A 27985-nucleotide genomic window follows, 5' to 3' on the forward strand; every position below is an offset into this window, starting at 1 on the left:
CGCCTGCATGATGCCCTTGCCTAACCCATTGGCAGCACAGAGGGACCCCAATGGGAGCCCCACTGTGTGCTGGGAGTGAGGCAATGAACATGGGGACCAGAGACCCTCCTTGCAGCACCTGTTAGGCCTGAGTTTCAGGGAGCAGCCCCTCAAACAAGCATCCAGGGGTCACAGAGGGCCATCTCTGTCCCAAGTACCCACTGCCTGCCCCTGCCTAGGACATGTCCCTGAAGTAAGGGTGACCTCAGAGGGCAGAGGCGGACTTGAAGGATGAAGGCAGGGACAAGGGAGGAGGGGGACAGACCTTCTTGGGACCTTCATGGAGGCCAAGTGCCATAGCCTGTGGTCAACCTGCAAACATAGGGTCCCCACCATTACACCATCCAAAAAAGACACAGTCAGAGTGTCCCCTGATTGCAGACAAGCCACTGGCTGCCTCCCATCTCCTCACCCAGTCCACTTCCCTCTGTGCCCTGAGCTCCAGCAAGGGATATGTTTCTTCTCTACTTTTATAAAACACATCCTGGAGGTCAGAAATGAGTTCTTGAAGTGTGGTTTGCCTAAAAATGGACACAGGATCTAGTTAAAAACCCAGATTTCTGCACCCCATCGCTGCCCCCACACCCAATCTGATTTGAAGGTAAAGTGAGGAGCCCAGACAGAGGTCTTTGTAATAGACTTCCAGGGGATTCTTCTGCAAGTGCCCTTAGGCCACACCTCAGCCATACTTAGACTTGCAGGACCAGCAGGAAGGACAAAGACTGGTGGATCTGCAGTCTCCAGGTATGCAGCTCAGACCTCTGCAGGGCCTAGGTTGGGCAAGGGGTGAGGGTCAAGATGTCGGAGGTAAGACCCCCTTCTCAACCTAACCAGATCATGTTATGTGTTTTTATACTGGGCTTCTGCAAATATTAAGGTAAAGAAGTATGGTATTAATGATTAAAAAAGAAAAAGTTTAGAAAGAACAAATCCCAAACAGTGTCAGTTTGTGGACAAGACACCAACGCTCAGATGGCAAGGCAGGCGGAGTATCTCAAGACGTCGGGCATTGTGGGACAATCTGCGACCCGAGTAGGTGGGGCCTACCCCAGAACCTGTCTCCTGGTTCCTAAAGGGCAGGTAACAGCACCTGCCTCCGAGTCAGGGGGATGTGTGTGCAGCTTTCGTAGCAGCCCTCCGCAGACACCTTTCCTTGCCCGGTCCAGAATCTGGAGGGAACTATTCCCCCCATTTCTCTTCCAGAGTCTCAGTCCCTGAGCACTGTGGGAAGCAGAAGGAGGCTTAAGACTCAATCCGCCCTGGAGACACTTCTGCATGAGTCAGGAGACAGCATACTGCCTGACACTTCTCTAGGCCACTGGTAGGAGGGCTGCTGAGAGCAGGGCAGTGGATGGGCTTTTTGAGGAGATGAGGCACAAGTCCTTCTGAGCAGGGCAAGGTTTTAGGGGTGGGATTAGGGAAGCAGGTGGGGCTCAGAGCATGGGGTGCAGAAGCTCTGAATCAAGGGAGTTTGGATACCATTAAGCTTCTCAGCCCGTGTTTTCAGTGATGCTGAAGCTGGGACATGGATGCAGGGGATTCATAGGACATCGTTTGCAGAGTGACCTGTGATCAAGAAGCCCTGACCTGAAAACCCTGGAATGATGAGTGTCACATCCCTGTTCTGGGCCCAATCTGCTCCCTACCCGGAGTGCTCTGGGCTCCCTACAGCCAACATCTGCATCTCTCCTAGGAGGCTAACCTTCTTGGCAGGAGGCCTGAGTCAGTGAGAGATCAGGGCCTGGGGACAGATATCCCAACCTAGTTACTGCAGCAGCACATTGGCCCAGCAGGAAAGAGCCCCAGGGGTGCTCTGCTCAGGGAAGCAGCTGTCTGAACTCCCTTATGCCCTCAACTCATCCCTTCACTTCCCAACAGACACTTCTGGATTTGACTCCCAAGCAAACTCATCTCAGGGGTAGCTTGAGGGGTCCCCACCTGAGACACAGGTCCTCTGTGAGCCAAGATCACCACCTCCAGCCTGCACCCAGCTCAGAGGATGGAATAGGTGCAGATGTGGGAGCCAGCCACTCATCATTCAGGGAATGAGGCCCTCCAGCTCACATGCAGGGGAGGGCCAAATGTTGTTATCAGAAATAAAAAGAAGTAGAAAGGCATAGAACATGTAAATTGTCCTGGGTAGCATAGACATTTTCACAATATTAATTCTTCCAATCCATGAGCATGGAATATTTTTCCATCTCTTTGTGTCTTGCTCAATTTCTTTCAATAGTGTTCTGTAGTTTTTAGGGTATAGATCCTTTACACGTTCTATGTAATCCCTATTAAAATACCATGAACTTCCTTCACAGAGTTGGAACAAATAATCCTAAGATTTGTGTGGAATCAGAAAAGACCTCAAATAGTCAGGGGAATATTGAAAAAGAAAACCAAAGCTGGGGGCATCACAATGCCAGATTTCAAGCTGTACTACAAAGCTGTGATCATCAAGACACTGTGGTACTGGCACAAAAACAGACACATAGATCAATGGTGAATATAGAGAACCCAGAAATGGGCCCTCAACTCTAGAAACAAACAATCCAATCATGAAATGGGCAAAAGACATGAACAGAAATTTCACCAAAAGAGACATACACATGGCCAACTGGCTCATGAGAAAATGCTCCTCATCACTTGCCATCAGGGAAATACAAATCAAAACCACAATGAGATCCCACCTCACACCAGTGAGAATGGGGAAAATTAACAAGACAGGAAACAACAAATGTTCGCGAGGATGTGGAGAAAGGGGAACCCTCTTGCACTGTTGGTGGGAATGTGAACTGGTGCAGCCACTCTGGAAAACTGTGTGGAGGTTCCTCAAAGAGTTAAAAATTGACCTGCCCTATGACCCAGCAATTGCACTGCTGGGAATTTACCCAAAAGATACAGATGCAGTGAAACACTGGGACACCTGCACCCCAATGTTCACAGCAGCAATGTCCACAATAGCCAAACTGTGGAAGGAGCCTCGGTGTCCATCGAAAGATGAATGGATAAAGAAGCTGTGGTCTATGTATACAATGGAATATTCCTCAGCCATTAGAAACGACAAATACCCACCATTTGCTTCAACGTGGCTGAAACTGGAGGGTATTATGCTGAGTGAAGTAAGTCAATCGGAGAAGGGCAATCATCATATGGCTTCATTCATTCAGGGAACATAGGAAATAGTGAAAGCGATTATAGGGGAAAGAAGGGGAACTGAGTGGGAAATGTCAGAAAGGGAGACAAACCATGAGAGACTCCTGACTCTGGGAAATGAACAAGGGGTATTGGAAGGGGAGGTGGGCAGGGGGATGGGGTGACTGGGTGATGGGCACTGAGGGGGGCACTTGACTGGATGAGCACTGGGTGTTATTCTGTATGTTGGCAAATCGAACTTCAATCTAAAATATATATATTTAAAAAAAAGAGGTGGGAAGGCAAAATGATTTCCCCAAACTTACCCAGGACAGGACTTAGAATGTCTTTTTGCTTCTCCAGTGTTTTCATCTTTCTGGGACCCAATTTCCCCATGGCCCCCAGAAGAGCAAAAGAGTGAGGGACAAAATCCAGAGGGCCATCTTCAGGTGGCTTTTTTCCAAGCTTCCCACATCGTAAGCTTGGAAAATGGAAGCCAGGCTTGGTTTCCTAAGCAACATGCAAAGGTGCTAGAGAAGCCAGAAGATGTGAAACTTGACAAATTTTCCTTCAACTCCATTTGTTTGACAAGGGTTTGATTACAACAAAATAAACCAGACCTACAAACAGTACAGTTAAGTGTAAAAATAGTTCTCTCTCACTCTTCCAGCAGGATTGGGCAAGATGTTGTCCTAGAACCATGTATTTCCCACAGTAAGTCAATAGATATTCCATTAAAAAAAAAATTAAAGTTTCAGTATTTCGTTAAATAAACTGGCATGAAGTTGCGTGCTCCACTGGCTGATTAAACACACATTATCATATTAAAGTCACTAACAATTCCTAAATAAAGACAACTGTTTCACATTAAAGTTGTGTTTTGCAAACTCAGTGGACCATGCAATCTTTTCCTTTTTTAAAATAACACTTTCTAAAACCTGAAGTGTAATTGATGTATAACATTATATTAGTTTCGGGTACACAACATTTGTATACATTGCTCAGTGAACCTCTTGCTAAGTCTAGTTATATCTTCATCCTCATAAAACCTTACAGTTTTTTTTTTTCTTGTGATGAAAATTTTCAAGAAAATAGCACCATTAGTGTCCTATAGGATGCTAGTGTTCCATAAATGCAGTTTGGGAAATGCTGGGCTTCACAGGTCCCGCTGTCAAGTCAATCAATAGATCATGCATTGAGTGCCCTGTGTGGTGTGCCTGTGGCTCACAGGGGACAACCAAAGCCATCTGCAAGTGCTCAACTGGATTCCCCAGTCTTAATCCAGATGTTTGCCATCCTGACCAGCAGGGAGAGGCTAGCATCCAGCGTTTGTGCTATCGCGGGGCAGTGTAGTGACCTCTTGTAGGCATTCCTGGACCACGCTAGAGAATACCCCAATTTTATGTTCTTCCATGAATTGGTAATTTCTTCCATAATTAGAAGATTCAGCCACACAAGCATTGCCTGCGTCTGCTACACTAGGCAATTGCCATATTCATCAGACTAACACAGCCTCCATGAGCTTTATCAAGAACCTTCTGATAACCTGAGAATCTCAACATGGCCAACAGGTCCTTCAACACATGAAAGGGCTGGTCAGGCCTTCTGAGAATCACCAGGAGCTGACAAGTGACTGACTGCCCTCTTAGGCAAGCACAGATAATGCTACCATGGCCCTTTCATCTTCTCGGTAAGTCCCTGTTTCTTATCATTATGTTGTCAGCACAATTACTGTTTATTTTCTGGTTGTGTGGCTTATGCACTATTTAATTTCCTGGCTCTTATCTTCTTTGTGCACGCCCAAGAGAAACAGCCCATATATCAAGTTAACCTCAGCTCAGCGCAGATTGATTCTGCTTCACTGGGATGTTGGGTCCCAGTGAACTCATACTGAGCTCATGTGGTGATGTGTGTCCTGCACCTGGACCATGCAACTGAGTCTAGCCTGAGACTGCCTCTCATTTATTCCTCAGGGATCTGCTTGGGCCCCTGCTCATTTCCCAGGGGAGGGACAGGCCTGCATTCAGTTGGTGCATTGCTCCTGCAGGGACAGCAGAACCAGAGCTCCAGATGGGGATGCAGGGCTAAGGCCACATTTCATCCTTCCTGTCTCCATTTGTACCTTGCCCAGAGACAGCACTTATCAAGCACCCACCACACACATCCAGGAAAGGAAAGACTAGTCCCTATTTGCCAGTAAAAGTGTTTCCTAACCCATTTTCCAAGAGGCTTTTCAGAAAACTTTTCTTTCAAAGCATAAGTAACCAGCAGCTCTGAGACTGTGCCTCTGGATCCTATTCCAATGCGAGAGAGGGGTGCAGGGGGAGGGTGAAGCTGGGCAGCGACTCTGAGGAGACCTGCTCCAAGTCCTATAATGGGGACCCTCAGATCTGGCAGCCCTAAGAGGAGCAGCCAAATCAAGGGAGGTGGTCAGGAAAGTTCCCTCACTGTTTCCCATGCTGCCATTGGCCCCAAATCTGGTGGGGGGTGGGGGGATTTTTCAAATGAGTGACAAGGACATAGAGGGTGTGAGGCTGGTCCTGAACATGCAGCTGCCTTGCCCCTCTGTTTCTCATCTGTAAAATGGGGATGATAGTAATGGTAATCTCATAGATTATCATAATTCAGTAAGACCATTGAATGTTGTCCTTTGCATGGCGTCAGGCACATAACAAGAGTCGGAAAGGTGCTGAGTTTTAATATTTCCTTTGTCTTTCTTTCCTTCATTTCTGGGTTTCATATTGAAAAGGTGGGTGGGCTTTCTAATGAGATATATAGGTTCTCACCCTAAAAGTTCCTCTTTGGAGGGCTGGAGGCCAAGAGCATCACAAGCATCTATATTGGCAGGGTCTGGGCTTCCTTCCACATTCTGGAAACCACAACCAGCAGAAGACAGACCTTACACCTCCTCCCCATAGACCCCTGTGAATGGTGGGGTTCCAGGGTCATAGAGCCCCACAGTAAGTCCAGACCTTTCCCTTTCTCAGCATACAGCAGCACCTCCAAGGGATCCAGCTGTCTTCAGATTTTCATGCGGATATTCCTGACAATTCTAGGAAGTGGAGAGTCAGTGGGAAGGTTATGGGTGGAGCCAAGTCCCTGGTCTGGCTCCAGAAGTGTGGTCACAGAAAAGGCCTCCGGGGGCAGGGACTCATCAGGCACATGCCCAAACAGCCGGTCCACAAGCTTCCATGTGGGGCTGCAAAGTTCAGAGAAGTAGAGAATTGACAATAGAGAGTGGGTGCCCTGGAGATAAGGCCTCTGAGGACACAGTCAGTGTGAGGAGCCCACTTTCCTTTTTTTTTTTTAAGATTTCGTTTATTTATTCATGAGAGACACAGAGAGAGAAGCAGAGACACAGGCAGAGGGAAAAGCAGACTCCCTGTGGGAAGCCCGAGGTGAGACTCGATCCCAGGACTCCAGGATCATGCCCTGGGCCGAAGGCAGGCACTCAACCACTGAGCCACCCAGGGGTCCCCCAAACACTTTCAATGACAGCAAAAGCATAGCCCTCTGAAGGATGAGTGCGAGGTGCAGCCACTACGTCTGTGACCATCATCAGGGATGGAGTGGATGTGGGTCTTTTCTGTGGGGCCATACTGTGATTTCAGCTAAGGGTGTTTGTGAGGGGGTTTAAATGCCTGTTTATCTATCGATTCAATTTATTCCAACTGAAGCCAAGATTTAGGGAACACCAGAATCCACTTATTGTATTTGTCTTATACAGGCATCATTGATATAGTGCAGATTTGATGTCAGCAGGCATTGGCAAGGGTGCACATTAAGTTTTCAGTACCATTAATTGGAAGGCCCAGACACTGGCAGGGTGTTGAGAGGACTGGGGCCTGGGGCCTGCTCTTGGGACACAGTTCAGTGGATGCATTCTGTGAGCAATTGACCTCTCTGGGTGTGAGTCCCTTCTCTGGAAAAGTCTGAACCCTAAAGCAAGATGGTCTGAGGCTCTTCCAGCTCTACAAAGGCAGGGTTCTTCCAAGATCTCATGGACATAGATCACATCCATGCCCATCTCCAGGCTCACGCACACAGAATATATTGCCCAAAAAAGAAATTTAGAAAATAATTCAATTTACAACAGCATCAAAGAGAATAAAATGCTTAGGAATTACAGTAAACCAATGAGGTGAAAGACTTATATTCTGAAAACTATAAAATATTGCTGAAAGAAATGAAAGAAGACAGAAATAGAAAAACATCTTGTATTTATGGATCAGAACACAATATTGTTAAGATGTCAGTAGTATCCAGAGTGCTATACAGATTCAATGCAATCCCCATCAAAATCCTAATGGCACCTTTTTTTGAAGAAATAAAAACATCCATCCCAAATTTCACATGGAATAAAGGATTCTGATTAGCTAAAACAAACTGGGAAAAGAAGAACAGAGTTGGAAGTATCCTACTTTCTGATTTTAAAATCTACTACAAAGCTATAGTAGTAGTCAAAATGGTATAGTATTGGCATAAAGACAGGCATGTAAATCAACAGAATAGAATAGAGAGCCCAGAAATCAACCCTAAACATATGGTTAAATGATTTTCAGTGAGTGTTCCAAGGTTATTCAATGGAGAGAGGACAGTCTTTTCAATAATTGTGTTGGGAAAACTGGGTGTCTACATGCAGAGGAATGAAATTGGACCCTTTCCTCACACCATACATAAACATCATTTCAAATGGATTAAAGACCTAAAACTATAAAACTCTGAGAAGAAAACACAGGAGAAATGTTTCTTGACATTCTATTGAGACATTAGTTCTGGGGTATAATGTCAAAAGCATAAGTAACGAAAGTAAATACAGATAAATCAGACTCCATCAAAATTAAACATGGCTGTACATCAAAGGACACAATTGACAGAGTGAAAAGATGAGCTACGGAGTAAGAGAAAATATTTACAAATCATATACCTGATAAGGGGTCAATATCCAGGATACATAAAGAACTCTGACAACTCAATAACAATAACAACAAACCAATTAAAACATGGGCAAATGATGAGAATAGCCATTTTTCCAAAGAAGACATACAAATGTCCAACAAGCACATGAAAAGACACTCAGCTACACTAATCATTAGGCAAATGAAAATTAAAACTATGAGATATTACGTCACGTCCATGAGGTTTGCTACTATAAAGAAATGCTACAATAATGGAGAAGGTATGGAGAAAATTAGACCTTGTGCACTGCTGGTGGGAATGCAAAATGGTGCATCTTTTCCACATGGCCTCTCAGCATGGCCTCTTTGTGGTTTCTCCAGGACAGTGGCTCAGATCCCAGGAGCGAGAGCTTCAAGCTGCCTGACCTCGAGAAGGCAGGCCTAAGCTGGCAGAGCATCACTCCTGCCACTTTCTCCTGATGAGGGTGGGTCAGAACCCAGCCCAGACTCCTATGAGAGGGACTACAGGAGGGGGGTAGACTCCAGGCAGTGTGTTTGTGGGGCCCTCTCTGGATTCCAGCAATGCAATATGCTCCAGCCCAGAGTCCATGCTGTGCCCTGTGAAGGGGAGCTCCCCAGCCAGCCCTGCTCCCCACACGGGCAGCAATAGCATTAGGCCAGTGGGTGCCCACATCTGGGGCCCATGGGTACACGTGGGTACAAGTGAGCTGTACCTGTGGCTCCCCCTTGGTGCCCTCACTTACTCTGGTTAGCCTGCAGGAGACTGATGAGGAAACAATAAGAAAGTAGCCAAGGGCCCTGTCCCAGGTCACAGGCTGCATGCCAGCCCAGCCCGCTAGGCCATCCATTCCTCTGCTCACTACCCAGCACTGGCAAGGGGCCACTGGAGGACCACATAGACCATTCGGAGCCGGGCACAGCATAGCAGCTGCCTGGGTATTTGACAGTGCCTCTCATGGAGGGCTGACTAAATAAATGATAAATGTAAGGAATACTAAGTGAAATAAGTCAGAGAAAGACAAATTCCATGATTTCATTCCCATGTGGAATTTAAGAAACAAAACAGAGGATCATAGGGAAAGGGAGGGAAAAATAAAACAAGATGAAATCAGAGAGAGAGACAAACCATAAGAGACTCTTAACTCTAAGGAACAAACTGAGGGCTGCTGGAGGGAAGGGGGTGGGGGGCATTAGGAAGGCTAGTGATGTAAGGGGCACTGGATGTTATAGGCAACTGGTGAATCGCAGAGCTTCACCTCTGAAACCAAGGATACACTATATGTTAATTTAATTTAACTTAATTTGACTTAAAAAAATAAAAGAGAAAAGTTTCACTTCATCATGAGGCTGCACACCTAGTATAAGTGGCAGAGTATAAGAGGGCTGTACGCTGGCCCTTTGTGCCCTGGGGAAAGTTCAGCAGAACACCCACAGGAGAATGGGGGACAGGCTTCCGGCTCACTCTCACCTCATTTATGCCACTCTCAGGTCTCCAGACCAGCATCTCTCTGCTCAGATGATCTGGCCACATCCTGCGTTTGGGTTCTCAGACTGGTATTTCTTTGTGTCATAGCCAAAATCATGGGAGTTGGACGGAGGAGACCTGCCTGCATTCCTTATGATCTAACCAAATAATAATAATTTGCAAAACAAAACAAAACACTTAAGAAACACTCAGATAGGCAGACTTGCTACATCAATTTGTAAAATGTCAGAGCAGATTTTCAGAACTCACATTATGAATATTTCCTGTGCCCTCCCCGATCTGCCAGAGGCTTCCAGCTGCAGGAGACACACCCAGCCTCACCTGGCTCGCTTTTGAGTCTCCAATTTGTCCAGAATCTAGTTTCTAAGCTTCTCAAGCTCATCAGGACCACCCAGCTGAGACTGGAGCCCAGCACTACCCCTGGGGTAGTAGGGGAGGGCTGGGCTGCTGGGGTGACGTGGGAGTTGTAACATCTACAGACTAATCCATTTCTGTTTCCTGGCAAGTATGTACTGGCTTGAATGGGATAAAGTCCTGGCTGCCACAACATTGCTTAATCTCCAAATTCTGCTCAAATCCTGTCTGATTAAAGATTACCAAATGTATGGAAACCTAAGTCAAGCAAAGGGGAGGGTATGCATGGAGCCTTGGGGCATCCGTGGGAGGCCAGAGTGTGCTCCTGGTATGCTGGTCAGCAGGGTGGCTTCCCAAGTAATAGAAATGCAGGCCCTTGATTCTTACAGCTTCCTTTTCTTTCCGTCTGACCATCCTATAAACCAAAAACCAAGACATCCATTGGGTCACCTATCACTAGCACAATACTTGCGTAACACACGGCAGGATGTTTGGCACTGAGGGGGGGGAGTTAGAACAGATGAGCACTGGGTGTATGATCATGCTAGCCCTACCCCATAAAGGGCCCATAACAGGGAATTAATTCAGTCGTATTTCAGAATTTAGAGGCAGCCCCTCCCCAGCCACAGTGGAGGTGCCTGGTCTCTTGCTCATGCACGAAGACGCAGAACAATTTCTCTCTATTACACAGACACTGGTCGACTGGAGACACCGCTCCACACCCGGCTTTCTCTCTAAGCAAATCCAAAGGGCTGCCCCTGCTCCATGTGCTGCTGAGTGTGGCAACTTCCGGGGATGTAGTAGTCCTGGCTGATAAACATGCCGTCACAAACCACAAACCCGTGTGCACCTTGGGACAGGCCCAGGAGGTGGCCCTATACCTGGGCCTGCCCGGCAGGTGGGCTCCGCACTGTTAGGTTCCGCCGGGTGCTGTGACTGTGCTGGGTTGTGCGGCCCGTCGGCCCTGCTGCGTGAGGCCACGGTCTCTGCTTCTGACTCTGGCCCAGCCCAGGCCGCTCTGGCCCTGCTGGTCTTTTCCTCGCTGACGTGTAACAGTGAAACATGAAGGAAAGGGCGTACTCCCTTTGAATTTGATGTGTGATGCAAACACATTTCCTGCTTGGTCATTCTTGTCAGTCCGAAGACAAATTGCGAAGTAACTGCTTGAGCTGAAGCTGACCCGGTCATTCTTTTTAAATTGTATTTGTCTTTTCTTCTTCAACATATGATTACTCTTGGTAGAAACAGTCAGTATATCGACTGTTTCGTGGCCTCTTGTGCCTCGGTTGCCCTTCTCTCCACTCCAAAATCACTTACTCCACAGTTCTCTAACTCCTCTATATTTCCTTCTAGAAGCCTCGTGGTTCAACTTCTAGGGAGTTTTAGGTCTGCCTTCCTGCTCTCTGTGTGCTTTTTCTTTTACTGCCTGCTTTGTGTCTTGTGCTTCTTTCTTTAGGGGCCCATGTGTCCTTCTGATTATCTCCAAGCTACACATTTTATTCTAGTTCTCCTCACTCTCACTTTCCTGACTATATTGCTCCACTAGGTGATCTATCTTCCCTTAGGCAGAACTGATCACTCCTCTCTCAGCACTGCCACTTTTTCAACTTCCCTGCATTATCCAATTTTAGTTTATTATGCTACTTAAAAAAAAAAATTATTCTGGTGTTTACTTCTGCCCTTAACTATTACTGGATTTTCTTAGCATTTAATGATTTATTCTGAAACTAAGTCCCAGTTCCATGATCTGCAAGGGTGTTCAGCTAGTAACCAAGAGTCACACAGTTGCTTATTTAAAAAGAAAATCCAAACCACATACTTTAAAAAAGGTTAAACTGGGAGACAGGAGGCATTATGGCATAAACTGAATGACCTAATGTTATTAGCTCAAGCTGGGAGGTGGCCTTGGGGTGAGATTTTCCAGGAACCAGGCTAACCTGGCCTCCCCCTACCTAGCAGGGTGATTGCTCGAGGTTCTGGGTGAGCCCAAGCTGAGCATCATGATGTGTGGGCCCAGCCGCAGCCAGGTACCCGGGGCATGTCCGCCCACTGAACTCCCTGACAACTCAGCACCCAGCCTGGTGGCCATGTGTCAGCCCAGGACAGCTTCATCACAGAGCTGTCCCGAGGTCCTCAGAGCCACGGAGGTGAGAAATTCAGAAACACTGAGTTAGACCAAAGCTCTGCCCGGCCTCAGTAAATGATGCCCACGATGCCCATGCTCACAGGAAAAGCTGTCCTGACGAGAACCTTTCCGTCCTGCCTTCCCGGGCATCAACCACCAGTTCTTATCCAAGAACATCTGTGTCCCGGGCCTCGTAGTCACAAAGACCAGTGACACAGGCCTCTGCCTTCTCAGGGCTCACAGTATTTTGTGAGAACACCTAAGTGAATGACTACAAGGCAAACAGGCAGCGGCAGATGCAGGGAGGGGACACTGAAGAGGTGTGACTCCCTTTTAGAGGAAGGGAGGAGCTGGAAACTGAGCTGAGGCCTGACGGCCAAGTGGGCAGATGACCAGGACGTCCTGGTGGAGCTGGGTTCCTCCACCTCCTGCCCCTCCCTGAGCCCCAGGATCCCAATTTTCCTACTTGCCACTCCTGCTGCTGCAACGATCTAAGTGTTCAGGTGGCCTTGGCGAGCCCCCTCAGCTCCTGAGGATTTGGATCCTCCTTTCTTCGAAGTCAACAGGCTCAGAACTGCAGCTCTGGACAGCTGGAAGCCAAGGGAGGCACCCTGTCTGACCCAGGCACTCCTTCCTCTTCCCATTCCTTCAGAGCACCTGGCCTGGGGCCCCATGGGAAGCACTAGGGATGTATTGATGAACAGATGCAGGGCTCACTTTCCGGTGGGGTGGCAATTAGACTGGAGCAGGGACTGGAATGAGCAGGCACATGCTATGAATAGAAAGGCAAAAGGGCAGGCGCCCGAGGAATGGGCACTGATGTTTTGGGTCAGGGAAGGTCTAAGCAGGGGGCGTTTGAACTCTAGGTGTCCAGAGGTGGTAGAGCAGGTGTGACTAGTCAGCCTTAAAAAGGAGCCCCTGAAGATGACTTGTTAAAGCAGCAAAACTTGCTAAAAGTACTAGGCCTTTGGTCCTTCAAATCAAGATTTATGAAATATCTGGTGTCCTAGGACACGAAAGTGGTCATGGAGAAAGAGTCGGCTTGGTGCAGGGACCCTTGGGGAGGGATCTTAGGTCAACACATGCCCAGCCAGGATCTCCCAGCACCCCAGGCCAAGGAGTGTCAGCCACTGACTTTCCCAAGGCTGCTGCAACAGAGCCAGGAGGAGGCCAGGTGAGGGCCAGAGGCATAGGGGCGGCCGCCCCACGGTCTGACACAGCATACACAGGCTCAATGAATGTTTGCCAGACCAGTGGCTGATGGGTTTTTTCTTTCTCCTAATAGCATTTATTATGAGTAACATCGGGGCCCCCACATTAGCCAGAGGCAAAGTCTATGTCAGCTGAATGTTGTGTGCGGTGGTGACTTCTGTTGGTTCCTGGCTGCAAACTGGGCCGATCAAATGTCTGTCTGAAGGTAATCGGGCCTTTTTCCCTTCGGTAGCATCGATTATAAGCTCCCACTTTCTGTCTCTTGCTAACCCCCGTCTGCACAGGTGAATGTCTAATATCTTACTTTGCGGTATGTACTTTCCCACATTATTTGAGATTACTATTTCAGCATGTGTCATTTCACGGGGAAGCTCTTTTCCTCAGTGCTGATACTCCTGATTTTCACGACACAAATTCTCAAAGCTGGAAAAGTGGTCCACTCTCTGCGGGATGATCAGAAAAACCCCAGATGACGGTACTGCTGGCCCAGACTCTCTGCCATGCTGCAGTGGATTAAGCGGGCCTGCAGACCATCCCGCGTGTGGTGACACAGGCTGTTGGCCAGAGTCAGGGACTCTGTGGCCGTGTGTCCACCCAGGAAGGATGCAGGAACCCAGACAAAAAGCATCTTTAGACAGGAGGGAATGCTTGGTGTTTTGTGGGAAACCTTAAAATCAGCATCTTGAAATGAAACAATTTGAATCATTGGAAAGTTTGAATTGTCCATAAAATTATATTGCCTGGTAAAGGGTAAGTAAAAATCTGTATCTTTGCAGGTATGATATATTTTCATTTATAACTTGCAGAACCACATCTGATGTCGTGCAAAGTTGGAGATGTTTATAGTAAGCCCATGATTTATGGGGAACAGGAATGATTCTATCCAAACTGAAGGTCAAGGAGGCAGTAACATTCTAGGAGCTTTTGGATTTTTAGAAGGTATTACTATTAGGGGAAATTCCTTTTGAAGAGAGGGAGGGTAGAGAGAAAAAGAATATATATACATATATATACATGCATATAATGTGTGTATATGTGTGCGTGCACGCATGCACATATTGTGTGTGCTTATATGTGTGTGCATGCTCACATGCATCTTTGAGATGCTGTCCTAACCTGGCGCCAGCCCTCTCTCCTGTCTGAATCATACCCACAGCCCTCTCCCCAGCTTGGGAATTGGCTCTGGTGCAAGGCTGGCGGAAGAATGAAGCAGGATTTGACTTGCCAGGTTGGTGTCAGACTTCTGACAAATTTGTCTCTCATGTTTGCTCACATGATGTCCATTTGATCCCCAGGCTCCCTGTCCTGAAGACGCCCTGCATGTCCCAATGCAGTGTCATAGGAACTTACCTTGAGAGCCCTGGCCACTCAGAATGTGATCCCCCAGCCCACTGCTCTGCCTCACACAGAGGCATGCCATTGACTCAAGCATGTGAGCCATCTTTCTCCTCAGAACTGTAAGCCTCTATGCCCTGGGTGTCAGGGTCTGGGATGTCAGGCTGCTCACTCTGGGAACAGACCAGCCCATGCAGACCAGGGCTGCATGCAGGGGGTAGAACAGGTGTCTTTCTGAATTCAAGGCATCTGCCCTGCTTCCTCAAGGCTTAGATGCCTGATTCCAGTGCTAAGGGTGGGTGGGTGGGAAAACACCAAGGTGGCAGGCCTTGAGTCCAAACATGAGGTGTGTGCTCCCAATGCACAGTAATACATCCACCATATCAGGGTTTAATAAAGTTTGCTCCATAGAACAAAAGTCCTTTGTGATGCTCAGGGAGAAACAAAATGTTTCTTGGCCCAAAAAGTTCTGGAAACTACATAGTGTCTGGGCTTGGAAAGCCAGTGCCCATCCTAGCCCAGTTAAGCCTCCAAGGAGACCTCAGTGTGCTAAGATCACTTGTGTCAGAACCATTCATGCATCCTTTCCCTGAGACTCCAAGCAGAAGCTGCTATGACAGGGTCTCCAAATACTGTGTCAGCTGGGGCCAGAAAGCAGGCCAGCGGCAGGTAGAGGCCACAGCTTCTTACAGGCACATCACACCAGCTCTCTTGCCTCTGCCCAGGGTGCCCTGTTGACTGGTTGGAAAGAAGTAAGCCATAGGAGAGAGAAGCATTGCTCAGACAACCCAAATGCCTGACTTCCAGGGCTCTTCCTGTCAGTAAGTCCTGGGTAGGCACCCCATGGGCTGGGCCAGGGGAGGGATTGCAGGTGGGAGATGCTAGTAGGGGTTAGGAGGTGACAGCAGCAAAGCTGAGGTCAGAGTCGTGATGGAGTGAATGCGAGGAGATGACCTGGAGGAAGAATGCTAGCAAGCTGACAGCATGTGTGCCTTGTGTGTGTGTGTGTGTGTGTGTGTGTGTGTGGTCAAGGACCCGGTGACCGCCCACAGTTGGGCACAATGGAAACACTGATTCACACAGACAGCCCCAAACCCGGCCAGGCAGGGTCACTGGGGAGGGGGGAGTGGCAGGAGGAGATAAATGGTTCATTTGACCCAACACAGCACAATATAAAACAAGAAAATTAAGTGAAAATCCAAGCAAGAACATCTTGTTTAAGAAAACAGAAATGTGAAATTTGTTCATGGAAGTTTTCCATGATAATAACTTTTATAGAGACAGGAAAGTGTAATTTAAATGGAAAACAGACTTAGGAAGAACAGATCTTCAGTGAGTAATAATAATGATAGGTTCATATATTTAATATGTATTAACATGATATATATACATATATATATCAAGTTGATTACATTTCATTTGAACAACTTTGAATCATATTTTCAATTCTCTGAAGAATGATAAAGGTCATCCACAATGAGCCCATCGCTTATTTATTCTAACATGTGACCACCTACTACACTGCCTGGCAGCTCTCCAGTGTTTAACAGATGTTTAATTAATAAATAAACGTTATTGGGCAAATGAAAGCACTATTCCGAGATCTTAAGGAAATAATAGAACCGTATAAGATCCCTTTCTCTTCAGGGATCAGGTTAACAGTTCTTCACCCCTCAGAAGCCAAAAAGACTCTGCTAGAGGTCTCCTTATCAGAGCCAAATTGCCTCTGGGAAAAGCCAAGATAAACCCAACGTAATCTGCAAGGAACTTGTCCATTCAGACCACACAGATTTGCAAAATCTTCCTCATCTACCCGGGGAACATCCACTCCAATTAAGCAATTGGCTTGAGTGCACCTCACACATGTATAGCCATTTTTCTTGTATTTTTGAAATCTGCATACACTGTCCTGTCTTTGCGACAGGTGGCAGGGCTGGACAGTTTCCAAGGGTCAGGACCTGGGATTCATCTGTGCCAGGAGTGGCCACAGCCTTTAGGGTCAGTGAGAGTACGGATAGGAAAGCACATTCTGGAAAGAAAAGCAAGGAGACACATTTACTATGTGGAGCCACAAAAGAAAAACATTGAAAGAAAATTTTGTATAGAAAGTTGGGGGGAAAGTATTGATTCTCATTCTGTCTCCCTCTCCTCCCATTCACCCTCTCACTCCAGGCTAAGCATCCAGCAAGCGATCAATAATTAAAGGTGCTTCCCAGTGCAGAGCCATTTGAAACTTCAGGTAAAATAACGTTTTAGGAGTGGGGCAATGGGTTAAGTTCCCTTTACTTCCCTTTGGAAAATATCAGGGGTGTTTATTTAGACGTATGCCAATGGGGGGTCCCCACACAGGCTGTGATACACTGGGGTTAAGCTCGGGCCCTGGAAGCGGCATCCTTAGAACACATCCTGGAAGACGTGGATGCCCCCAACTCTGTGACTGCTCTTCAAGCTACAGCCAGGGTGTGATTCCAATACTGTGTCATCTCCTATTCTTTGGACCCTCATTTCTCCAAAGGATAATTGCTGGGGTGGGCCAGTCCTGCAGAGGGGTTTGAGGGGCCCTCAATGCAAAGGACCATATTCTGGACCCATCTTGCCTATGATAAGCCTGAAAGCAGTTGACAACACTAGGTGTGACAGGTGTCCTGGGGCCCATTTTATGGTGGGGGAATGGAGAGACAAGATCCTGAAAGCAGATGCAGGAAGCAGTGAGGCATGGGAAAGCTTCCTCTTGTGAAATCAGGAACTTGCTGCCCAGAGCAGTAAGAGAACATGCCCAAGGTCCAGCACTGACCTGGGACTCACCAGTCCTCATCTGCATCTCCTCCTTCCACCCAACTGCCTCTTTGCTGAAACTACGCATGGGGTTTACTAAATAATGGTCCCTAGAAATAAGCTTATGTCATGTTCCTACTCTGATTGGAAATAGGAAGGGGAAGAAGCAAGAGGGTGTGGTGAGACACATTTTAGAAAGATTTCCTTAAAAGCAGTTACTGAGGAAATACAAATCAAAACCACAATGAGATACCACCTCACACCAGTGAGAATGGGGAAAATTAACAAGGCAGGAAACAACAAATGTTGGAGAGGATGCGGAGAAAAGGGAACCCTCTTACACTGTTGGTGGGAATGTGAACTGGTGCAGCCACTCTGGAAAACTGTGTGGAGGTTCCTCAAAGAGTTAAAAATAGACCTGCCCTACGACCCAGCAATTGCACTGTTGGGGATTTACCCCAAAGATTCAGATGCAACGAAACGTCGGGACACCTGCACCCCGATGTTTCTATCAGCAATGGCCACAATAGCCAAACTGTGGAAGGAGCCTCGGTGTCCATCGAAAGATGAATGGATAAAGAAGATGTGGTTTATGTATACAATGGAATATTACTCAGCGATTAGAAACGACAAATACCCACCATTTGCTTCAACGTGGATGGAACTGGAGGGTATTATGCTGAGTGAAATAAGTCAATCGGAGAAGGACAAGCAGTGTATGTTCTCATTCATTTGGGGAATATAAATAATAGTGAAAGGGAATATAAAGGAAGGGAGAAGAAATGTTGGGAAATATCAGGAAGGGAGACAGAACATAAAGACTCCTAACTCGGGGAAACGAACTAGGGGTGGTGGAAGGGGGGAGGAGGGCGGGTGTTGGAGGGGAATGGGTGACGGGCACTGAGGTGGACACTTGACGGGATGAGCACTGGGTGTTTTTCTGTATGTTGGTAAATTGAACACCAATAAAAATTAATTAAAAAAAAAAAAAAGCAGTTACTGAGGGGCACCTGGGAGGCTCAGCTGGTGACGCATCTGTCTTCAGCTCAGGTCCTGACCCCAGGGTCCTGAGATTGAGTCCTGCATTAGCACCCTGCTTAGCAGGTGGCCTGCTTATCCCTCTCCCTCTGCCTGCTGCCCCCCTGCTTGTGCACACTCTTGTGCTCTCTCTCTTAAGTAAATAAATAAATGAATAAATAAATAATTCTTAAAAACTAAAAGTAGTTACTATCTTAGAAAACTCCACATCTGTACTAATGGAGTGCTAGGTAGCATTAAATTGATGTGTAAGTTTATTGACATAAAAAGACACACAGGACATATTCTATGTGGAAAAGCATGTTAGAGCCGAGTTTCACAGTGTGATTCTGCTGCTACACAGGCACACACACTCACACGTACACTCATGTCAACATGTTAATACCAATCTGTGTCTGGGTAGTGGAGTTGAAGGGAATTTGTTTGTTTTGTTTTGGCTTTGCTCATTTGTATTCTTGTTTTTCCTCTGAAAAATGTGCAGCCCTTGTGCAATAATTTGTCTTTTTAAATACATTGAAATGATTATAGTTTTTATTTGTCACCTCATTAAAGCAGTAAGCAAAGTCATATGGAACATTTTATTTGTCTGAGAGATTGTCCCTCTGGACCCAACCCCACAATGAGATGTTCATCCTCATCCCCTACCAAGGCCCAAGAAGTCTCCTGCTGGGTTCTGAGCTCCAGTGAGTGACTAATATGACATGGATGACAAGGGGTGACTCATAAGGACCAAGAGAGTAGCATAGTCATGTGCTCAACAGGAAATTGCTACAACCTCCTCACTCGGGGTTTCATCTGTAGTCTGGAGAGTCAGGGCTCCCTGGCTTCATTCTCCCTTTCTGATATAGGGTTCCATCCAGAAACATCAGGATTGGAGTCTGTTGTAAGGATAGCAAGTAGTCATCCAGGGCAACTCGATGTTTGGTTGTCAAAACAAAGGGCTATGACTAGAAAACACGAAAGAGAGGCAGCGGGGACTTCACAGAATCATGGGCATGCACGGGACAGTGGGGACAGAGGGCTCAGAGGGCTTCCATTCCTGTTGCCTGTCACCCTGGGCGCAGCCTGGTCACCCTGTTCAGTACATGTTTGCTAAATGAGAGTGTGTGACCCAATAAGTGACTTCAACTGAACTCCCTATTTAATGTGGTAATTTCCTTTGCAACATGCCTGACTGATGGGTAATCATCCTTCTCTTGAATGTTTCTGGAGATGTGGCACTCACTACTACAGGGGGCAAGGCGTGGCAATTTTCCCCGTTGCATCTGTTAGAAAGGCCTTCTCCTATATTTAGGTTTAGGAGAGTGGTTCTCACAGCCAAGCGCATCTCAGAATCACCTGCCTAGCTTGTTAAAACACAGATTCCTGGGGCCTGTCTCCAGAGTTTTTGAGAATTTGCACTTCTAACAAGTTCACATCTTGTTGAAGCTGGTTCGGCTTCCAGCTTCACACAGACCATGTCATGTTTTCCTTTACTTTCACACATGCTCAGAGCCTATGGAAACGAAGCATGGTCCCTGCAACACATAGACACACATACACACACACACACACACACACACTGATACACATGCACTGTCTCTCTCACACACAGGCATGCACACCCCATCTGTGTCCCTAGCTTCAGGTACAGCACAAGATGATCCCTCCCTGCTCCGTGAGGAACTACTTAAACAGGGATATGACTCCCATGTCCTCTTAGTCCCTCCTTTAGAGACCTCTTACAAAACAACCAGTACAGCCAGGAAACTGTAGCTGGAAGATGTGTGCTCTGCCTGAAGCTGGGCATCTATCCGCTGCGGTCTGGGCACAGCTAGGACACCAGATCCCAACTTCTTCCTCCCTGGAACCAGAACAAAGGCCTCTGTCTTTACCTGTAAGGGCTTACCACTCATCTTTTCTGCCAATGGCTCAACGATGATGCTACTATATCTTCCAAAGGCTCAGATCAGGATGCAGGTTAGAGGCTGAGGGGTGAGGTCTCCGGATGGGATCTTATGGCTAGCCATAGGGACCTGTAGAGATGGTCCTCATGGCTCAGCCTTTGGTCCACTCAGCTGTGGTGAGCCCCTCTTTGTTCTCTGACTTCATGCTTCCCCTGCTCCTGCTCAGCTGGGAGCAGGTGCCACACTGAGGGGTATGTTGTGTGGTGGGGGGCCAAGGTAGGAGCTAGTGGTTACCGGTGCATACTTGGCGGGGGGCAGTCCTGGTGGGCAATCTGCATGATTTCAGAGGTCCCTAAAAACATCCTATTGTGGCTCCATTCCCTATGTGGCTCTCCCTGCTCCTGGCAGGGTGATGCTTCCTATAGCATCACACACACACACACACACACACACACACACCCAAATAAGCTTCTCTCAAGTCCTGTCTTGGTGAATGTTGACTAAACAAGTGAATGGCCAAATAAGTGACTTGCCTTGAACTCTCTGTCTGATATCCTTTAAGGAACGTTAGGCAAAGCCAAGCCCACCTGGGCTGCAGGCCCCCAAAGACAGAACTTTCTACCTGCATGCATTTTAACATGCTCAGGGCCTAGGACCAAGCCCTGCCCAATACATGAGTCCTCCAGCACAGGGAGAGAGGCATGTCTAACGTTTATGTCTCAGGAGTTTGTTTGTCCTGGCCTGAAATTTACTCATTATCATTAGATGAGGGGCAATCCGTTTATGAGCTTCAGGTCACCATCCTGGGCACTGCCAAGTGATGAGGACTCATATCCAGGATAATGACTTTCACATAATATTTGTACTTGAGCGAGCTGGCCAGACTTATCTCACATGGTCCTGCCTGTCTGAGCTCCTTTTTTGTACTTAAATGTCTTAGAGGGGGGTGGTCACTTTGACAGTTTTTCATATGTGACACTTGTCTTAATCTGTAGCAGTCCTATTTAAAGACCAGAAAAATCTGAGAAAAGTGGAAAGAAGATGCCTGAGCATTGGCAGTGACCTAGATGGTGAGACTCTTGAAATGCAGCAGGGCCTTCTGATGCTTGTCCCCACTCTGACCCTCCCCTAATTCCCCAGCAAGCAGCACTAACTCTACCCCCTCTGAATCCTTCTCAACATTCACCTCCAAGCTTCTCCTCCAGGCTCCTGGAGCTGGCTTCTGAGAAGAGCCACGTGTCTTTTGCAGGACCTTTGAAAATTCAGCTAAATCTACTATGCCAGGGACCATGCAGCATACACAGAACCCTACCCTCCTGAAACTCTGAAGACATGCAACCATACGAAAAGAATTAAAAGGTAGTATGAAAGATCTCAAGTCTCAGAGAGAAGGCCCATCTGCAGGTGAAGGCCCTGAGTTAGAGGTGACCCCTAGCAAGTCTTCTAAAATGGGTGGGATCTGGGCTGGCACAGGTGCGAGTGCAGAGTATAGCCCAGAAATCTAGCTGGGGAACAGGTGACTATGGAGAACAGAGAAGTTGGGAGGATGAGGAAGCAGAGTGCTGAGCCATAGAGGGAGGTCCAGTCAGGTTCAGGAGCTGAGGGGTTTCGTTCATCCCAAAGACACACTTGTAACCCATGAGCAAGCAGGGACACCTGCCCCATAAGGCTGCCACACAGAGACAGGACTCTGTCCCATCACCAAGGCCAGGGATCTGCGTGCACAGGACACTAGCATGAGTCACCATTAACTAGCAGCCATCTTCTGGCTCACATCCCAGAGGTGAGCCGTGTGGGGTCCATGATGCGTCTGGGGCAGCCTTTAGACCAAGAGAGACAGAAACAGTGAGCACCACTCTCCTGCCCCTGGGCTGTGACCTCCCAGTGCCCAGCCAGTGAGTGGGCAGCAAGAGTCCGGCCCTCTTCCCACAGGCAGCTCCATTAGGAAGCAGGTCCAGCATCTCCAAGATGAGCATGATGAAGCCACCCCCTTCTTTGTGTGTTCAAGAGACATTCCTCACAGAAGTGCCAAGAAACCATTGTCCTTCATCTTTCCCCCATCCAGGGAGAATGAAGGGTACCCTGAGACTTGTCTTTGCTCTGTTATTGAATGCCTTCTCAGTTAAGGGGAAAGGAACTCACTCTTGGCCCCATCCTTAGAATTTGAAAGTCAGTCTTTAGTCAGACTGGTGTGACCAAGAATCACACACACACACACACACACACACACACCCATACCACTCCATCCGGACCTCCACATCTGGCCTTGCCTTCTGCAGTAGCGACTGAAAACTCTTAAAGAGTTAGTCCCCTGCTTTTGAAGAACTGAGTGTGGGGTCTTCCCACAGAGGTAGATTCAGCAGGGGAGGCCAGGTCCCTGCAGAACTCTATTGAAGCTCCTTGACCCAATGAAACCAAGACCTCTGCCATGGTACCTGCCGCAAGCCTGCCCACCATCACCCAGCCTGGATGGGGACACACCCCCTGTGGAGCTGACGTCAATTATATCGTGAGAGTACTGCCCACACCTCTACTGGACTGACTTCTCCTTCCGTTTAAGGTGGTAACTTACCCTCACCTTGCCCCAGGTAGGAAGCCATATGGTCTGAGTCAGCGTGAACAGCAACATAAGTTGGGTTTACTGCACTACCACATGGGGCTGAGGTTGAGTTAGGGCCCAAGGCTTGTCTGTTTTATCTCTAAATGTTTCCGTTAGCTCTTGGTGCAAAGTAAACCACCTCAGATTTAGTGACTTAAAGCAACAGAAATTATTGTTTCTCGCAAGTGTGAGTTGACCAACTGTGTGGCTCTTTCACAGTGCACAAAGCTGATGGTGGCAGCATCGTCAGGAGCTCACCTTAGGCAGAACATTCCAGATGGCTCCATCACACACAAGGTGCCTCCGGGGACAGCCAGAAGGCTGCTCAGCCAGACACTGTGTGTCATTTCACAACCTTCCCCTCTCCACAGGGACCTATTTTGTGGCAGCTCAGGATGCCCAAAGCACAAGGAGGCCTCCAGGCCTTCCAAGGGCCTCTAAAGATTTAGGCCCAGAAATGACAGTGGCTGCCACACATCCTGTGAGTCAAGAGGCCAACCCAGCTTCACTGCAGAAGGGGACAACTTAGCATCAGTGCCCGAAGCCATCTCTGGATAACTTTCCTCTCAGTGTCTCAAATATCAGAACAAACCTCAGTCTCTACCAAAGGCGATGACCATGTAGGCCTAGGAGCCACCACAGGGCAACTTGTTTGAAGGGAGTATAAAAATACTGGGAAAAGACAACTTCAATGTTAGGTTCTTAACAATCATATTATAGTTTGATTATGCCTTTAAGACCCTGACCAGGATCTCTGGAAACATGTTACTATGTGCCAAATGCCACCAAACCAGCACCTTCCCATTACAGGAAGCCCTTGCGTTGGGGGACATACTGTTCCTTTCTAATGTGGTCACCATGTGTCACCCTCTGACGTCTCCCATCCAAATGAGGCAGAGCTAGCCTGTTGCACTCAGCTAGGTCACTGTCCAGACCTGAGTAGGAGCTGAGGTCACTTAGCTAAGACTGGCTAAAAACAGTAATAGTCAAAAACACAGGCTCTGTGTCACAGACATCATGCTGATGTCTAGCCCCCACCCTCCCCCCTAAGGAACAGGGTCTTCAGATAGCACAGTAGTTCCCAGAGCTAGTGGTAGTGTCCTGCAAGTGGTGACTTAAAGCTTCAGAATTCAGCTTTTGGAGATGTGTCTTGATTCATAAGCAGTAATCATGTCTCCTCTTAAGTAAAATGGTTAAGCCAATTTTTGTTCTCAATTAAGAGTTAAGATTTAAACCTTTAGGATATAGGGACGCCCGGGTGGCTCAGTGGTTGAGCATCTGCCTTCAGCTCAGGGCGTGATCCTGGGGTCCTAGGATCAAGTCCCACATCAGGCTCCCTGCAGGAAGCCTGCTTCTCCCTCTGCCTGTGTCTTGGCCTGTCTCTGTGTGTGTATCTCATGAATAAATAAGTCAAATCTTTAAAAAAAAAATGACATTTAGCATGTATATGAACCGTATTCAGAGAAGCCCAGACTATCATTTTGCAGAAAAAGGAGAGAAACTATGTACTTAAAACCTACTTCAAAACTCTGGGGCAGTGATTTGGGTTTCTCTTTGGAAGTCAGCATGGAAAGAGGATATATCCTGGAGCCTACGGTTCTGAGAAGCAGGAGGCAGGGACTTCATTGGTCAGAGCACACTTGCCAAAACCCTCTGAGGACATCTCTGACAATGGTGTCCCACCCACAACCAGCAAAAGAAAAATCATGGCTTACAGCTGCACTGTTTTGCCAAATTGTGTTATAATTTATCTATAGATAGCAAATGGCTTTTTGTGGCAAGCTTGAGGTCATATTAGAATTAGATATATCAGAATGAGAGCCTTATTAAAATTTTCATAGATGACCCAAAGAAACACAATGATAAATATAACCACCGACAAGAAATTGTATCTTTTGTCTTCACAGTGGTGAGATATAAATGAAATTTCTCCTGCTGCTGCCTTATGTACTGTCAGCCACCAAGATGAAACACGCAAACCACTTTCCATGCTAAAGGGATTAAAATGTCTTTTTTCCTACAGAAGCATTAGCAAGATGCCTTCCTTTTTACAGAGGCATTAGGAAAAAGAGACAGAGTCCCCATCCCCAGCCCAAGCCTGCATGCCTTGGTGATGACTGGTGTCAGACTGAAATCTGCAGGGTCTCGTGGAATTTAAGATGACTTGTAGTTGACACCAGTTCTTAACCTCCTCTCTCCCTCCCAGGACCTGAGCAAACCAGAGAGACAGAGCCTCCTGCCTCAAGGGTAGAAGAGGTCTGCAGGCTGCTGTTCTTCCCTTTGCCAGAAAAGAAGAAGCTGTAGCTCATTCAGAAGCATCTTCCCCCCACCTCAGTCCTATCCTAGGTCAGTATGTGCAAGAGGCAGAAACCCCCAGTACACGTAGCCCACGATACTAGTTAGAGGTGGCCCCTTTCAAGTCATTGGACTTAATTAAAGAGTGATCCTCTGTGGGAATCACTGCCTGTTTAGCTGGAAACTTGAAGGACAAGACATGAGAGCTGGGTCCTTGCACCCTTGACGAGTTTAGAAGAAAAGAAATGGGCCCCCACCACTCCTGGTGGGCCCGCCACATTTCCTCTGGGCCTTCCAAACTCTCAGCACTATGAGACAATTATGCCTAAAACCAAGTGTACTCGTGACTCATAGAAAGGGTTCCAAATCAGCACCTGGCCCTTTCTGCTTTTCACTACCTAACAGAGAAAATACAAGTATTTTCTTTCCACTCTGCCCTCCAACTTCATGACAGTAGGTGAGGATTTGTTTGTCAAGGGGTCTTAATTCCTTGGTCATGTCCTCCCTACTGGAGTTTTCAGCTGGCAAGGGTGGGAGACTGAGCCAGGGCAGACTTCCCTCCTTTGCATTTTCCCACCAGCCACATGTAGCAAAGCAGCCCCTGGAGGGAGAGTTTGCTGAAGACATGCTATTGTTTTTCAAGGACATAAACTCCTATTTCTACTCACTCATGGGTGCTGTAACGATCTCATCGACTAGCATGGACACAGCTGCCTTGGGGTGTGGGCTCACTGCGGTAAATCGAGACCCCGCCCCCATACCCCCCCACCCCAGCCAGCTGTCCAACTGCCTGTTGTTTTAGCTGAGCTGAGTCTAGCAAAAGTTGTCCCCAGTCCATTCTCAAGGCAGTTAACCATCTGTAGAGACCCAACTGTTGGGCACAGTTAGACCTTATCTGTTGGTCATCACCATTTCCAAATGAACATGGTCTATGATTTGATGAAAATATGAAAACCTGAGCCCCATCACCCAACTATAATAAAAGCCAGAGCAGGAGACCCAACTAAATGCCACAGGTTTCTGAACAAAGAGCTTCCAGAGAAGCAGTTCTCAGGTCAGTGGCCATGGATCTCAGCATGGACCTTTACCTCCAGGGCTGTTGAAGGAAAGGCAGAAATGCAAGCTGAAAGGAAATTTACAGCCACTGACACAGCCCCTCCATTTCTCCAGAGACACTGGGCATTTGTCCGGGTCATCCAGCTGAGAAGTGACAGACAGGGCGGAGGTCTATGGTGTCGGGAATGCACACAGGTGGGAGTCCCTGGGCACCTAATTGTGCATCTGGGGACTCATGGCAGACTTGGAGGAAGAACTACCCAGAGCGAGATGACAACTAGAGACACAATGTCTCTCCGGGTGGATGGTGTGGGTTAGAGGTGGCATGTCAGAATTCCGCCCACAAGTGGAATCCACCTACACTCCAACCCATGTCACCCTGACCACTGTCCCTAAGAGCAGTTCCTCATTATCCCAGTCTTGTCATTCGCAGCAGGGACTATCGGCCAACTTTTGAGCAGGCACAGAAATGATGAGAATTCAAAGGCTTTTAATACTAATGCTTGGCTACAATAAATGAACAGATGGACACAATTTCTAGTCAAATAAAAAACAGTCGAAGCCCCCAGCTGCATTTACAGTGTTTTCTACGGAGGTTTGGGAAGGATGCCCTCTAGAATCCAGTGCAGAGGGAAGGGTGTCTCTTCGTGATTGGCCTGGCATTCTTGAGTTAGCTAATGAAGAAAAGTCACAAACTCATGGCATTCTTCCCTCCCCCCAGCTACCAGGAAACTCAGACAGAAGTTATATGCTTGAATCAACAGTCATTCAAGAATAGAGTTTATCTTAAGGTTTTGTCTCCCTTCCCATTGAGGGCATGATGCTTACTTTGCATCTTTATATTTTACTCATCTTAATCTCTCTGCTTCTGTTATTATAATATTCCTCAATCCTTGTAGAAAATAAAACAGTACAAATTGCATTTGATGAATGTTTTAACCCATCCTGAAAAAGCACTTTTGATTCCAATGGAAAAAAAAATAGGAAAAGCATTTTAAAAAAATCTCTTTCATGAACATTATACCATTTTCCCCCCAAAGCCCTGTAGAACCCTGTGTCTTCTGAATCTTTCCTTCCCGTCATGGGGCTAAACATGTTTTACCGTGTTCTGATTCTCTGCAGCCTGCAGCTCCCTGGGCTCCTGTGAGGCTGGAGGTGGTGCTGCTGCGGTTCCGCTCCCGTGATGGAAGCGAGCCCTTGCTCTGTGGTGCATCTTGTTGAGGCAGCAAAGTCTCTAAAGGGCAGCTCAGTTTATTTGGAAAGTGACCCTGGAGAAATGCTATTTTTGCTTCCCGTCCCATTCTGATTAGCTTGTCAAATCCTTCCCACTCTCAGGAAGCCCTGGGTGCAGCCTGTAGGAGCCAGGAAGACAAGGGATGCTGTTGCTTTTTGTCCTCATATGCCCAAGGCCAACTATAGTCCCTGGTCCCCAGCAGATGATCTGTAAATGTTTGCTCAATGCATGTGTCAATTTGGGTGAATGATTTGATTTCTCTGTTTCTCTGAGCTTCAGTTTCAACAAAATGGTGAGATTAGCTTTTGGCTTCCTTCCAGCACCATCCAGGGGATGAAATGAGATGAAATGAGATTCAAGGACACGAAAATGCCTGCACTAGAAAGAAAAGGCGGGGGTGGGGGGGTGGGGGGGGGGCACTTGAGTGACTCAGTCAGTTAAGCGTCTGCCTTTGGCTCAGGGTCCTGGGATGGAGCCTGGGTCAGGCTCCCTGCTCAGCAGGGAGT

At 47.4% G+C, this 27985-nt stretch overlaps 1 long non-coding RNA gene across 1 annotated transcript in view; it reads right to left on the reverse strand.

Moving 5' to 3' along the window:
* LOC140595412 (uncharacterized) overlaps window positions 1–27472 on the reverse strand; it is an 80962-nt gene extending 53490 nt beyond the window's left edge. Inside the window, exon 1 of the long non-coding RNA XR_011996997.1 lies at window positions 27348–27472. This is a non-coding gene — a long non-coding RNA (uncharacterized lncRNA). The remainder of the gene's footprint in view (window positions 1–27347) is intronic.
* Between the last annotated feature and the right edge of the window lie 513 nt (window positions 27473–27985).

This window comes from Vulpes vulpes, chromosome 14 (genome assembly GCF_048418805.1).
Source record: "Vulpes vulpes isolate BD-2025 chromosome 14, VulVul3, whole genome shotgun sequence".
NCBI classification, from domain to species: Eukaryota; Metazoa; Chordata; class Mammalia; order Carnivora; family Canidae; genus Vulpes; species Vulpes vulpes.